This window comes from Medicago sativa, chromosome 2 (genome assembly GCF_051527215.1).
Source record: "Medicago sativa cultivar Bolivia chromosome 2, Bolivia_mono, whole genome shotgun sequence".
NCBI classification, from domain to species: Eukaryota; Viridiplantae; Streptophyta; class Magnoliopsida; order Fabales; family Fabaceae; genus Medicago; species Medicago sativa.
In genome coordinates, this window is record NC_140750.1 from 41127585 (window position 1) to 41140880 (window position 13296).

Below are 13296 nucleotides of genomic sequence, written 5' to 3' on the forward strand. Positions count from 1 at the left end.
TGCGAAACATGATATGTGAACCTATTTGGTTTTATATTCGAAAAAATGAAAGTATTGGAATGACGTTGTCGCGAAAATGAGATTTTAGCCTATATGGTTAGAAGTTTGATAAAGGTTGAACTTGTCCCTTGATCTCCCTTGATACGAAACATGATATGTGAACCTATTTGGTTTTGTATTCGGCAAAATGAAATTATTTGAATGACCATTGTCCTAAAAATGAGATTTTAGCCTATATGGTTAAAAGTTTGATAAATATTAAAGTTGAATTTGTCCCTCGATGTCCTTTATTGCGTAACATAATATTTGAACCAATTTCGTTTTAAATTTGGTAAATTGAAAGTAATGAGATGACCCTTATCGCGAAAACGAGATTTTAGCTTATATTGTTACATGTTTGTTAAATATGAAGGTTGAACATGTCCCTCGATGTCCCTTGATGCGAAACATAATATGTGAACCTATTTGGTTTGAAATTCGATAAAATGAAAGTATTGAAATGACCCTTGTCGCGAAAATGAAATTTTAGCCTATGTGGTTAGAAGTTTGATAAACAGTGAACTTGTCCCTCGATGTCCCTTGATGTGAAACATGATATGTGAACCTATTTGGTTTTATATTCAGAAAAATGAAAGTATTGGAATGACTTTGTCGCGAAAATGAGATTTTAGCCTATATGGTTAGAAGTTTGATAAAGGTTGAACTTGTCCCTCGATCTCCCTTGATACGAAGCAAGATATGTGAACCTATTTGGTTTGAAATTCGATAAAATGAAAGTATTGAAATGACCTTTGTCGTGAAAATGAAATTTTAGCCTATGTGGTTAGAAGTTTGATAAACAGTGAACTTGTCCCTCGATGTCCCTTGATGCGAAACATGATATGTGAACCTATTTAATTTGAAATTCGATAAAATGAAAGTATTGAAATGACCCTTGTCGCGAAAATGAAATTTTAGCCTATGTGGTTAGAAGTTTGATAAACAGTGAACTTGTGCCTCGATGTCCCTTGATGCGAAACATGATATGTGCACCTATTTGGTTTTATATTCGGAAAAATGAAAGTATTGGAATGACTTTGTCGCGAAAATGAGATTTTAGCCTATATGGTTAGAAGTTTGATAAAGGTTGAACTTGTCCCTCGATCTCCCTTGATACGAAACATGATATGTGAACCTATTTGGTTTTGTATTCAGCAAAATGAAATTATTTGAATGACCATTGTCCCAAAAATGAGATTTTAGCCTATATGGTTAAAAGTTTGATAAATATTAATGTTGAATTTGTCCCTCGATGTCCTTTATTGCGTAACATAATATTTGAACCAATTTCGTTTTAAATTTGGTAATTTGAAAGTAATGAGATGACCCTTTTCGCGAAAACGAGATTTTAGCTTATATTGTTACATGTTTGTTAAATATGAAGGTTGAACATGTCCCTCGATGTCCCTTGATGCGAAACATAATATGTGAACCTATTTGGTTTGAAATTCGATAAAATGAAAGTATTGAAATGACCCTTGTCGCGAAAATGAAATTTTAGCCTATGTGGTTAGAAGTTTGATAAACAGTGAACTTGTCCCTCGATGTCCCTTGATGCGAAACATGATATGTGAACCTATTTGGTTATATATTCGGAAAAATGAAAGTGTTGGAATGACTTTGTCGCGAAAATGAGATTTTAGCCTATATGGTTAGAAGTTTGATAAAGGTTGAACTTGTTCCTCGATCTCCCTTGATACGAAACATGATATGTGAACCTATTTGGTTTGAAATTTGATAAAATGAAAGTATTGAAATGACCCTTGTCGCGAAAATGAAATTTTAGCCTATGTGGTTAGAAGTTTGATAAACAGTGAACTTGTCCCTCAATGTCCCTTGATGCGAAACATGATATGTGAACCTATTTGGTTTTATATTCGAAAAAATGAAAGTATTGGAATGACGTTGTCGCGAAAATGAGATTTTAGCCTATATGGTTAGAAGTTTGATAAAGGTTGAACTTGTCCCTCGATCTCCCTTGATACGAGACGTGATATGTGAACCTATTTGGTTTGAAATTTGATAAAATGAAAGTATTGAAATGACCCTTGTCGCGAAAATGAAATTTTAGCCTATGTGGTTAGAAGTTTGATAAACAGTGAACTTGTCCCTCAATGTCCCTTGATGCAAAACATGATATGTGAACCTATTTGGTTTTATATTCGAAAAAATGAAGTATTGGAATGACGTTGTCGCGAAAATGAGATTTTAGCCTATATGGTTAGAAGTTTGATAAAGGTTGAACTTGTCCCTCGATCTCCCTTGATACGAAACATGATATGTGAACCTATTTGGTTTTGTATTCGGCAAAATGAAATTATTTGAATGACCATTGTCCCAAAAATGAGATTTTAGCCTATATGGTTAAAAGTTTGATAAATATTAATGTTGAATTTGTCCCTCGATGTCCTTTATTGCGTAACATAATATTTGAACCAATTTCGTTTTAAATTTGGTAAATAGAAAGTAATGAGATGACCCTTATAGTGTAAACGAGATTTTAGCGAAACATAATATGTGAACCTATTTGGTTTGAAATTCAATAAAATGAAAGTATTGAAATGACCCTTGTCCCGAAAATGAAATTTTAGCCTATGTGGTTAGAAGTTTGATAAACAGTGAACTTGTCCCTCGATGTCCCTTGATGCGAAACATGATATGTGAACCTATTTGGTTTTATATTCAGAAAAATGAAAGTATTGGAATGACTTTGTCGCGAAAATGAGATTTTAGCCTATATGGTTAGAAGTTTGATAAAGGTTGAACTTGTCCCTCGATCTCCCTTGATACGAAACGTGATATGTGAACCTATTTGTTTTGAAATTCGATAAAATGAAAGTATTGAAATGACCCTTGTCGTGAAAATGAAATTTTAGCCTATGTGGTTAGAAGTTTGATATACGCAGATTGAGAAGCAGACATAACATTTCCCACCACCATTCTCAAACGATTGGCCAACACTTTGGAAAGAATTTTATAAACACTACTAACCAAAGATATCGGACGGAAACCAGCCACCCGTTGAGGACTTTCAACCTTAGGAATCAAAGCTATAAAAGTGGAATTAAGGCCTTTAGTAAGCTTACCATTATGATAGAATTCAGCAAAAAAATTCAGCAAATCAACCTTCAAAACTTCCCAAAAATCTTTGAAGAAACCCAAATTAATACCATCTGGGCCGGGACACTTAAAACTATCACAGTCCCACACAGCTGCTTTAATTTCTTCCAATAGAAAAGGTTTAATAAGATCAGCCCCTGCCGTTGCTGACACAGTCTTGAACACCAAACCACCTATGTATGGCCTCTCCTGCGGGTTCCTCTTGAAGTGATTATTAAAATGTTGGAATACTGTTTGTCGCACAGGTTCCACACCTTCAATATTAACTCCATCAACCAGCAAAGAAATAATAGCATTTGACCTCTTTCGGGAAGACATAAGACCATGAAAAAATTTAGAATTAGCATCACCTTCCTTCAACCAGTTTACCCTTGACATCTGCCAATGCATACTAGTTTGAAGTTTCGATAACGACATAATATCAGCCGAGAGCATGTGAAGTTCTTCTACTTCCGGATCACCAAAGGAATTATTTTCCCCAAGAACATCTAAAACAGCCATGCGCTCCTTAGCACTATGAATTTTACTATCAATGTTAAGAGTATGATTCAAGTGCCAACTCCGCAAACTTTCCTTTAATTTTTTAAGTTTTTCTTTCAGGATAAACCTGCTCCAACCTCGTACCTGAATCGACTGCCATTTATTTTTAACAAAATCTGCATAGCCTGGAATATCTTCCCAACACTTTAGCATTCGTAGAGGTTTAGGCCCCCAATTTTCCTCATCAATGGTTAATAGAAGAGGACAATGCTCAAACAAACTTCTTAGAAGAGCCACTTGAATACAGTTAGGGAACAAAGACACCCAAGATTCTGATAATAAGAAACGATCAAGACGGCTCATGGATACACCATCTCCCCGATTCCAGGTAAAATTACGACCACACAACGGTAAATCAATGAGAAAATTGCCATCAATGAATTGATTAAAAGGAACATAGTCAGCAAAAAAGGAACTGTCTACTCGACCTCTTCTTTCTTCGCTAGATCGAACAGCGTTAAAGTCACCAAGAACACACCACGCAGCTTCCCCATGTAACTGAAACAAATTAGTCAGAGCACCCCACAAAACCTGGCGCCCACCACTATCACAAGGCGCATAAATATTAGCCAAACAAAACACTTCATTATTATTTATGAACCTCCCTTTAACAATCAAACAATTAGCAATATTTACTGACAACCAGACATCCAACACACTAGGATCCCACACAGTAATAATACCTCCAGACGCACCAACTGAAGGTTTAAAAGAAAAAGCCATCGGTTCAGCCCCCCACATCGATCGACACAAGAACTCATCAACCACCTCCAGCTTCGATTCTTGAATACACAACACCGTCGGCTTCCTCTCTGACATCAATTTTCGAACATCCCTCCTCTTCTCTGCTGCCCCTAACCCTCTAATATTAATAGATAAAATCTTCATTGCTGCCCCCACTCCCCACAACCCTCCACACAGCTCCCAACCCCCCTAAGCCACCCTCACCTTCCTCACCCCCTTCTCCCTCACCTCCCCACCACCTGCTGGCCTCCTAGAAAGAACCTGAAAACTATTACTACACCGAACACCAATAGTCTCTCCCACATCTAAAATATCCTCTTCTACCACCTTAGAATTCCCATGAAGGATAGTCCAATTCTCCCAATCTTTAGAGTTTGCTGAAGTACCTGAACCCACCGACAAAGAAACCCCATTTTTCTTGCAAGAAGAATTGTTTGAAGACGTTTCAGAAGACTTACCCTTAACTGAATTTTTTTTAACAATTTTGGACCTTTTCAGAGACCGAATCAACGCTAACCTGTCAGCTTCTGATAATCTTGCAATTCTTTTCAAACCAACCAACGATGGTACCACTTTAAACCTTTTTGTTGTGCGATTTTTCTTGGTCCCTTTGCTCAATCCGTCCTCCCTCTTCACATTTGTAGTCTCGGCCAAAGATTTGGCTGTCGAAGAAACCGAGTTGTCTTTAACAACAGTATGCTCCACCTTTCCTTGAGAAGGCTGAAAAAAATCGGCTTCATCCACCTCCTTAACCTCATTAGTATGTTTAACCCAATCCTCTTGCAATTGTTGAACAATAGCATCAACCAAAGGTTCCTCCTCATGCATACAAACCTGAGCTGAACAAAGTGATTTATTATCATCTTCATATACCGCTAAACATGCGTCTTCAGCAAAACCAAACTCCAAATCTTCAATAAAACGAATAGGATACACCCTCCCATCAATCATAAAATGGACAACGAAATTTAATTCCTTCAATTCAATTGTAGCAATCAAGAAGCGAGCAAAATCCATTTTATCTTTATTCACATTAACATCATCAATTTTTAGTAGCCTACCTCGAGTTGATGCTAATTCTAAGAAAAATATATCATTCCAAGAATGTAGCGGCACTCCATAACATCTGACCTATGCACCCCTCTCATAAGGTACACTAATATCCTTCGTCCAAGGTCGAAAGTCACATAGAAAATTACCAACAAAATCTGCCGCCGAATTAAATAATTCCATAACATCTCCTTCCACACACGGATGTAACAAAACATTATCCCCGCCCAAAGCTATCAACTTAAAAACCGCAAAACCAACATCTAAAAAAGCTTGTTGAATAACAGAGATACACGTACCATCCTTGATTTTGGCCAAAATACTCTTATTCGCCCAATCAACATCTTCATGGAACGGTAAATATTCACGAATCTCTTCTGGTGCAACTTTGCCACACACGGATTCCGTTCCTTCCCCAACAATAGTTTTCGGCCTACCCTCCTCCTTCACCTGTACATCTTTCATCTTAATGTCTTCTTCCTTCCCCACCTTCGCTCCCTTTGTTCCACCACATTCCACATCCCCCACCATAAATACCCTCTCCTTCTCCCTCTCCAGCTCACTTCGAATGGCAGCCACCTTCACCTTTTCTAAAACCAACTTCCGACTGTCCCTCTCTCTCATCCACTTTCCCTTCCGACTCCCTCAATTTTTTCCCTTTCTTATTACCCCTATTATTTTCTCCCTCAACCCTCTTACCACAATTCCGCTCCTCACCACCAGCACTAACTCCTTCAACATCAATAAATCTATCAAACTTTGCCACATTTGCAAACAACCTAAGGTCCCAAAAAAATACATTATTGAGAGCTTTTTTCAATTTTTCTACGTCACGTACCTTCAAAAATTTAGCAAAACCAAAGCGTTGTAGGCGCACATTACGAAACCGAGAAAGATAAACATCTGAGAGAATTCCACACACCTCCAAGCCTTTCTTCAAATCAACAAACAGCAGACGATCAGGAAAATTGGTAATATAGAACACTGCTGATACCTAAATTGCATTGCTTTTGTTTCCGTTTTTGCTCCCCACAATTCGCATCTGATCTGTGTCACTACCATTGTTTCGAAAACTGCCATGAACTGCCTTGTTAACCTGCACGTCACCAACATCAGAGTTCCTATCAGACCTATGCCGAGCCACATCTTCTCTAGAGCATGAAAAAGGACGTCCATAACGATAGGTTAAAGATCTTCCACGGTCTGAACCATGAAAAACCCTAACCCTAGATGGTGCAACACGCATTCTGTCCATGCTAACAGACCTGTCACGAAAATGAGCCCTTTCATAGTAACGTCCCTGTCGTTCCGGTGAATAAGCCAAACCTCCATGTCTGTTGTCCCGCCGCTGTCCGTACCGTCCGTCCTGTTCCGGTCCCAATGCTTTCCTTCTCCTATTTCTCACCCAGGTCCATTCCCCTCGATCCCACCCCGTTTCTGCCTCCCCGGCATATGGCCCATCCCCCACATTCGAACGCACCACCAACGAAGGAAAACGACGTGAAGGTTGCCGGTAACCTGCTGGTCGAGCGCTCTCTCTCCTATCTCTCATGTTTTCGTGACTAAAAATATAATTGTGATTGAAAATATGCTCTCTAACATATGGAAGAAATGTATGGAAAAGAAGAAGGATAAAAAATATGTTCCGTTTTTCAAGTTTAACCATGAAACAAATTTAAAAAAAAAACAATGAAAGTTAATAGCATTTACACGGCATTAAACTATTCATTTTTTAGTCACCATTTACGTTTCAATCACTAAAACAAAAGGAATATGCTTTGATGAGAGAAAAATGTTGTATATTATAAAGTGGCATGTCTACTTTTGCTTCTATGCAAGCCACGTCTATCTATATTATAAAGATAAATATTTAAGGTTGACCATTAAATGAGAAAAGCAATGAGAGGCCAAAGATTTGACCTTACTAAATATTTGAAATAGATACAATGTGTAAGTGTGAAATAGGAGAGAAGCGGAAAAATAATCATGAGAAAAAGAAGTAATATATATTTTTTCTTAAACAATACTTTTCGATACACAAATTTCATTTCAATTGAAAAGTGAACACTAAACTTAGTCAAATATATATAACATACATATTCATGTAAGAAAAAATTGTGGGTCGTCATATAGGTGTTCGTGGTGCTGTTTTGATAAGTTGAGGTAAGAACTAATCAAATAATCAAATAAAAAAATGATCTGATCCGAGAAGGTTTCACAAAAGGACATCCAAACAACTAATCAAATAATCAAATAAAAAAATGATCTGATCCGAGAAGGTTTCACAAAAGGACATCCAAACATATCCAATAATATTATATTTTGTGTGATTTTCAATTTTTTGTATCAGTTAATGGTTTTGTTTTGAATCTTTTTAGACTTGAACACTCATATCTCGTCATTAAATTTGTTTCCATGATAAAAGTTAAGGGAAATGTTAACTTGTGCCTTCAAGGCACAAGTTAATGATTCAAATATAGAAAAAACTTATTGGAATGTGTGCATTGCATTTAATATTTAACTTTTTTATCATTTAAATGCACAAAATTTTAGAGAAAATTTCTTCTTTTAGGTTTCTTAACATGTGCCCTAAGGGCACAAGTTAACACTACCCAAAAGTTAAACATAATTTCACTAACAGTATGCAACTAATGCAAAAATCATATACTGTTCTGGACCGGCCAAAAGGATTCTTGGCCCATCCACTTAGGCCCAATATCACTCAAAGCCCAAACTCCACGTTTGGCATTATTGCTCGCAACTTACCCCCTCCCTGAGGGGGGTGCACGAAGCAAACGAGACTGGTTCAAACGAACCCCAACGTCTCTCTTGCACATTCTGCATGTTCCCGCAATAAACTCTCTGGCGGTTACACTTCCCACGATTTTGTAACCGCCAGAGCCAGGTGTGCCTCCTCAACGGCTCTGCAACTCTCCACCTCTATAAATAGGGGACTCACTGCAGTCCCCAAGGTAGAACTTTTTTCTTCCTCTCAAACTCTCACTCTCTGATCTCTACTGACTTGAGCGTCGGAGTGCCTGCAGGTACACACCCCCCATCCGCTCCAAGAAGCAGTATGACGTATTCCACCACCGTCACAACCACCGCATTCAAAGCACCGGCAGTCACCTTCTGATCAGGTACGATCATATACTAATATAACTTTTTTTTTTTACAGAAAATGTAAATAATAGTTTTTTAAAGGATATCCTTAAATCATGCAATTGTCTCTAGCAATATGAGAAGCATTTCATAGTCTTCGTGAACTAAACTCAGTTGGTTGGGACAATACATAATATATGCAAGGTCCGAGGTTCGAATCTCGGCCACCACCAAAAAAAGAAGCATTTCACAAAAAATGTATAATAATAGTTGAAAAAAATATTAGTTACGTAAATTTGAAAATTTGAATTTTCTATCATGTATTTTTTTTCGTAAATTAAATTCAAAACATATTATAATTTATTTTCAGTTAAATGATTTTTAATATGAATATTTTAAATACGCGTGCAAATATTAGCTATATGATTTTTTTTCAAATACCTGTGATATGTTTGAATTTTAGCTACGTTTAGCTTTCTAAAGGCGTTGGTTTGACTTGAATATGATATTTAGTTTTCAAGTTATGGGGAAAATACTCTTGAAAAGTTTTGTCGAAAAATCCCTCATAACTAGTTCTAAGTCGACCCAATCCTTGTGGAATGTTTTTAATCTTTGAAACTTGATTTTTATGAGTTCAACTAAGGCGGTTAAACTGTGATGTAGTGAACCTACTTGTTTTTCTTTGAAAATGGGAATTTTTGTGAAAAATGGTCAAGTGAGACGAACTTAGGAATTTTTGGTAATTCTCCATACGTGGCCGATGAAATGTTATGTAACCTCTACTGCAAGTATAAGTAACTTGTGAGGGTACATGACATAGGCAATTGAGCTTGTAGAATTGGTTTTGGTTCATAACCTCTAATTATCTTATGTTGTGACTTTGAGAGACGAACTTTGTTGAATATGACCTTATGAGCTAATTGTCTTGTGAATCCTTATTGTTGGTGTATATCTTACGCGAAGATGATTGGTGGTGTATGTATATATTGGACAACTATATGTTGCTTGAATTATGAATGTTGTTGGTGATTGTATATATGTTAAGAGGTGGTGAATTGTTGTTGTTTGCATATATACAAATATTGGTGATGTTGAGGTGAATTGTTTGTGTGAACATATGCATTGTAGTTGAGTCATATGTTCATGCATACATGACTGATGGTGGTAGATTTCATATCCAATTGAGGTGATTACGATGTTTTTGTTGCATCGAAGGTGACGACCTTGAGGTGTTTTGGTACCACATGCATCTAGATGAGTCTAGAGCCATTGCATAAACTGTTGGTGGATTGAATTGCATTAAGATGTGTTTGATGGTTGATTTTTACTAATTGTAAATGCGGATTGAATTGTTAATTGTTGATTGACAAGGTGAAGTTGTGATATGTGTATGATACACTTGTTGAGTTGAGCTTGGAATGATGGTAATGAATTATATAAAGGTTGTGAATGCTTGTGAATACATGTTTAAATTGTTATTCTTGAATATATTCTTTCATCTCCAATATTCTTATTTAAATCTTATATGGATTATGATGACGTAATGATAACCCTCAGTGGTTTACCACCTACCTTTCTGTATGGACGGGTAGATGGAGTGCAGGATGCTTAGTTTGTTTGCTTGATGATGCCGAGGAGTGGAGTTCCTCTTTTTATGCAAGTGTCTAGATTAGGGCTCTGATCTAGGGTAGTTCTTGCATGTTGGTTTTTATTTTTGGACTATGTATTTGGAGTTGAGATGTTATTTGCTATTTGAGAATTGGAGAATACAATTGTATTTTGTTGAGATCTGGAGATGTTTTATGAATTATATGTATGTTTCGCTGCTATGTTGTGTAACATGATCTTTATGCATGTATTTTTGTGGTTTGATTCGAAGACGTAGCATCTATTTCTAGAATATGTTTGTATATTCGCGCGTTTTACCGCTTATTAGAAATGGGGTGTTACAAGTTGGTATCAGAGCCGTGGTCAGTCTTGTCCAGACTAGTAGACTAGTGTTTGTTGATACTCCTAGTTAGTATGCAAATGGTAATGAGTTACCTTCAATACTTGTTCTTGTGTTGTTGTGCTGTTGATCTTATCTGTTGGTTGGTTTTATGTAGAAGTGGGATGGCTGGTGGTAGAGATGATGCGGCAATTGCTCAGGCTTTAGCTTCGATGGCTCAGGTGTTGGCTCAGGCGAATGAGCAGGCGGCAGTTGGTCATCGTGATCCTGGTGAGGCTGAGGAGCGGAGGTTGGATTGTTTCTTGCGAAACAGTCCGCCGACGTTCAAGGGTAGGTATGATCCGGACGGAGCTCAGAGTTAGGTGTAGGCTAAGTGTACCAAGCCGAAGAAGGAGGCGGGAAAGGTGTTTGCATAGAATGCGGAAGAGGTGGAGCATCCGGATAATCTCATCCGAGGTATGTGTTTTATCAATAGTACTCCTTTGATTGCAATTATTGATACTGGTGCTACTCATTCTTTTATCGCGGTTAGTTGTGTTGAGCGTTTGTGTTTGGTTGTGACTCCGTTTTCTCGTGGGATGGTTATCGATACCCCGGCTAGTGGTTCTGTGACTTCTTCCTTTGTGTGTGCTAAGTGTCTTGTTAGTTTTGGCAATGTTGATTTTGAGTTGGATCTTGTGTGTCTTCCGTTGAAGCATATGGACATGATTTTTGGTATGGATTGGATGTTGACTTTTGGTGTTAACATTAATTGTTTGACCAAGAGTGTAACGTTTTCTAAGCCAGTAGCTGAGGAAGGTGGTAAGTTCTTGACCGCGGAGCAAGTGAAGAAGTCCTTGGATGGCGAAGCTAGTGTGTTCATGATGTTTGCTTCCTTGAAGGAAAGTAGTGAGAAAGGTGTTGGTGATTTGCCGGTAGTGCAAGAGTTTCCAGAAGTTTTTCCGAACGACAGTACCGAGTTACCGCCGGAGAGGGAAGTTGAGTTTGCAATTGATTTGGTACCAGGAACGAGTCCTATTTCAATTGCGCCGTATCGGATGTCTGTATCAGAGTTGAGTGAGTTGAAGAAGCAGTTGGAAGAGTTGCTTGAGAAGTAGTTTATTAGGCCAAGTGTTTCTCGGTGGGGTGGTCCTGTGTTGTTGGTTAAGAAGAAAGATGGAAGTATGAGGTTGTGTGTGGATTATCGGCAGTTGAATAAAGTGACGATTAAGAATCGGTATCCGCTTCCGAGGATTGATGATTTGATGGATCAGTTGGTTGGTGCGGAAGTGTTCAGCAAGATTGATTTGAGGTCAGGATATCATCAGATTAGAGTAAAGGCAGAAGATATATCCAAAACTGCGTTCAGAACGAGGTATGGACACTATGAGTATTCTGTGATGCCATTTGGAGTGTCTAATGCGCCAGGTGTCTTCATGGAATATATGAATAGAATATTTCATCCTTTTCTGGATCGTTTTGTGGTGGTGTTTATAGATGATATTTTGGTGTATTCGAAGTCGGAGGAAGAGCATGCCGAGCATTTTAGGATTGTGTTGGGAGTGTTGAAGGAGAAAAGGTTGTTTGCTAAGTTGTCGAAATGTGAGTTTTGGTTGCGGGAAGTGAGTTTCCTTGGTCATGTGATTTCTAAAGGTGGTATTGTCGTGGATCCGTCTAAGGTTGATGCAGTGTTGCAGTGGGAATCGCCTAAGTCTGTTTTCAAAGTGAGAAGTTTTCTTGGGTTGTCAGGTTATTATCGGAGGTTCATTGAGGGATTCTCTAAGTTGGCATTGCCATTGACGCAGTTGACTCGGAAAGGGCAAGCTTATGTTTGGGATGCTAAGTGTGAGAAGAGTTTCTAAGAGTTGAAGAAGAGGTTGACTTCAGCTCCAGTGTTGATTTTGCCAAATCCGAAGGAATCGTTTGTCGTGTATTGTAATGCTTCTAAGATGGGTCTTGGTGGTGTGCTTATGCAGAATCGTCAGGTTGTGGCTTATGCTTCGAGGCAGTTGAAAGTGCATGAGAAGAATTATCCGACTCATGACTTGGAATTAGCGGCCGTTGTGTATGTGTTGAAGATTTGGAGGCATTATTTGTATGGTTCTAAGTTTGAAGTGTTCAGTGATCATAAGAGTTTGAAGTACTTGTTTGATCAGAAGGAGTTGAATATGAGGCAAAGAAGATGGTTGGAGTATCTTAAGGATTTTGATTTTCAGTTGAGTTATCACCCCGGAAGGGCTAATGTTGTTGCTGATGCGTTGAGTAGGAAGTCATTGCACATGTCTTCTTTGATGGTTAAAGAGTTAGAGTTGATAGAGCAGTTCCGAGATTTGAGTTTGGTTAGTGAGTTGACACGAGAGGGTGTGAGGTTGGGAATGTTGAAGCTGACAAGTAATATTTTGGAAGAGATCAAGAGTGGTCAGAAGGAAGATTTGGAACTTGTAGATCGAGTGGTGTTGGTTAACCAAGGTAAGTGTGGAGACTTCAGGTTGGGTGAGAACGGTGTTTTGATGTTTCGCGATCGTGTTTGTGTACCAGATATTTTTGAGCTTAAGAGAAGGATTTTGGAGGAAGGTCATAGGAGTAGTTTGAGTATTCATCCGGGAGCGACTAAGATGTATCAGGATTTGAAGAGGTTGTTCTGGTGGCCTGGAATGAAGAAAGAGATTGCTGGATTTGTGTATGCTTGTTTGGTTTGTCAGAAGTCTAAGATTGAACATCAGAAACCGTCAGGTTTGATGCAACCTTGTTTGTGCCAGAGTGGAAGTGGGATA

At 38.2% G+C, this 13296-nt stretch overlaps 1 pseudogene; it reads right to left on the bottom strand.

Annotated features, from left to right (window-relative positions):
- Positions 1-4632: 4632 nt before the first annotated feature.
- LOC146946840 (uncharacterized) lies at positions 4633-7045 on the bottom strand (annotated as a pseudogene).
- Between the last annotated feature and the right edge of the window lie 6251 nt (positions 7046-13296).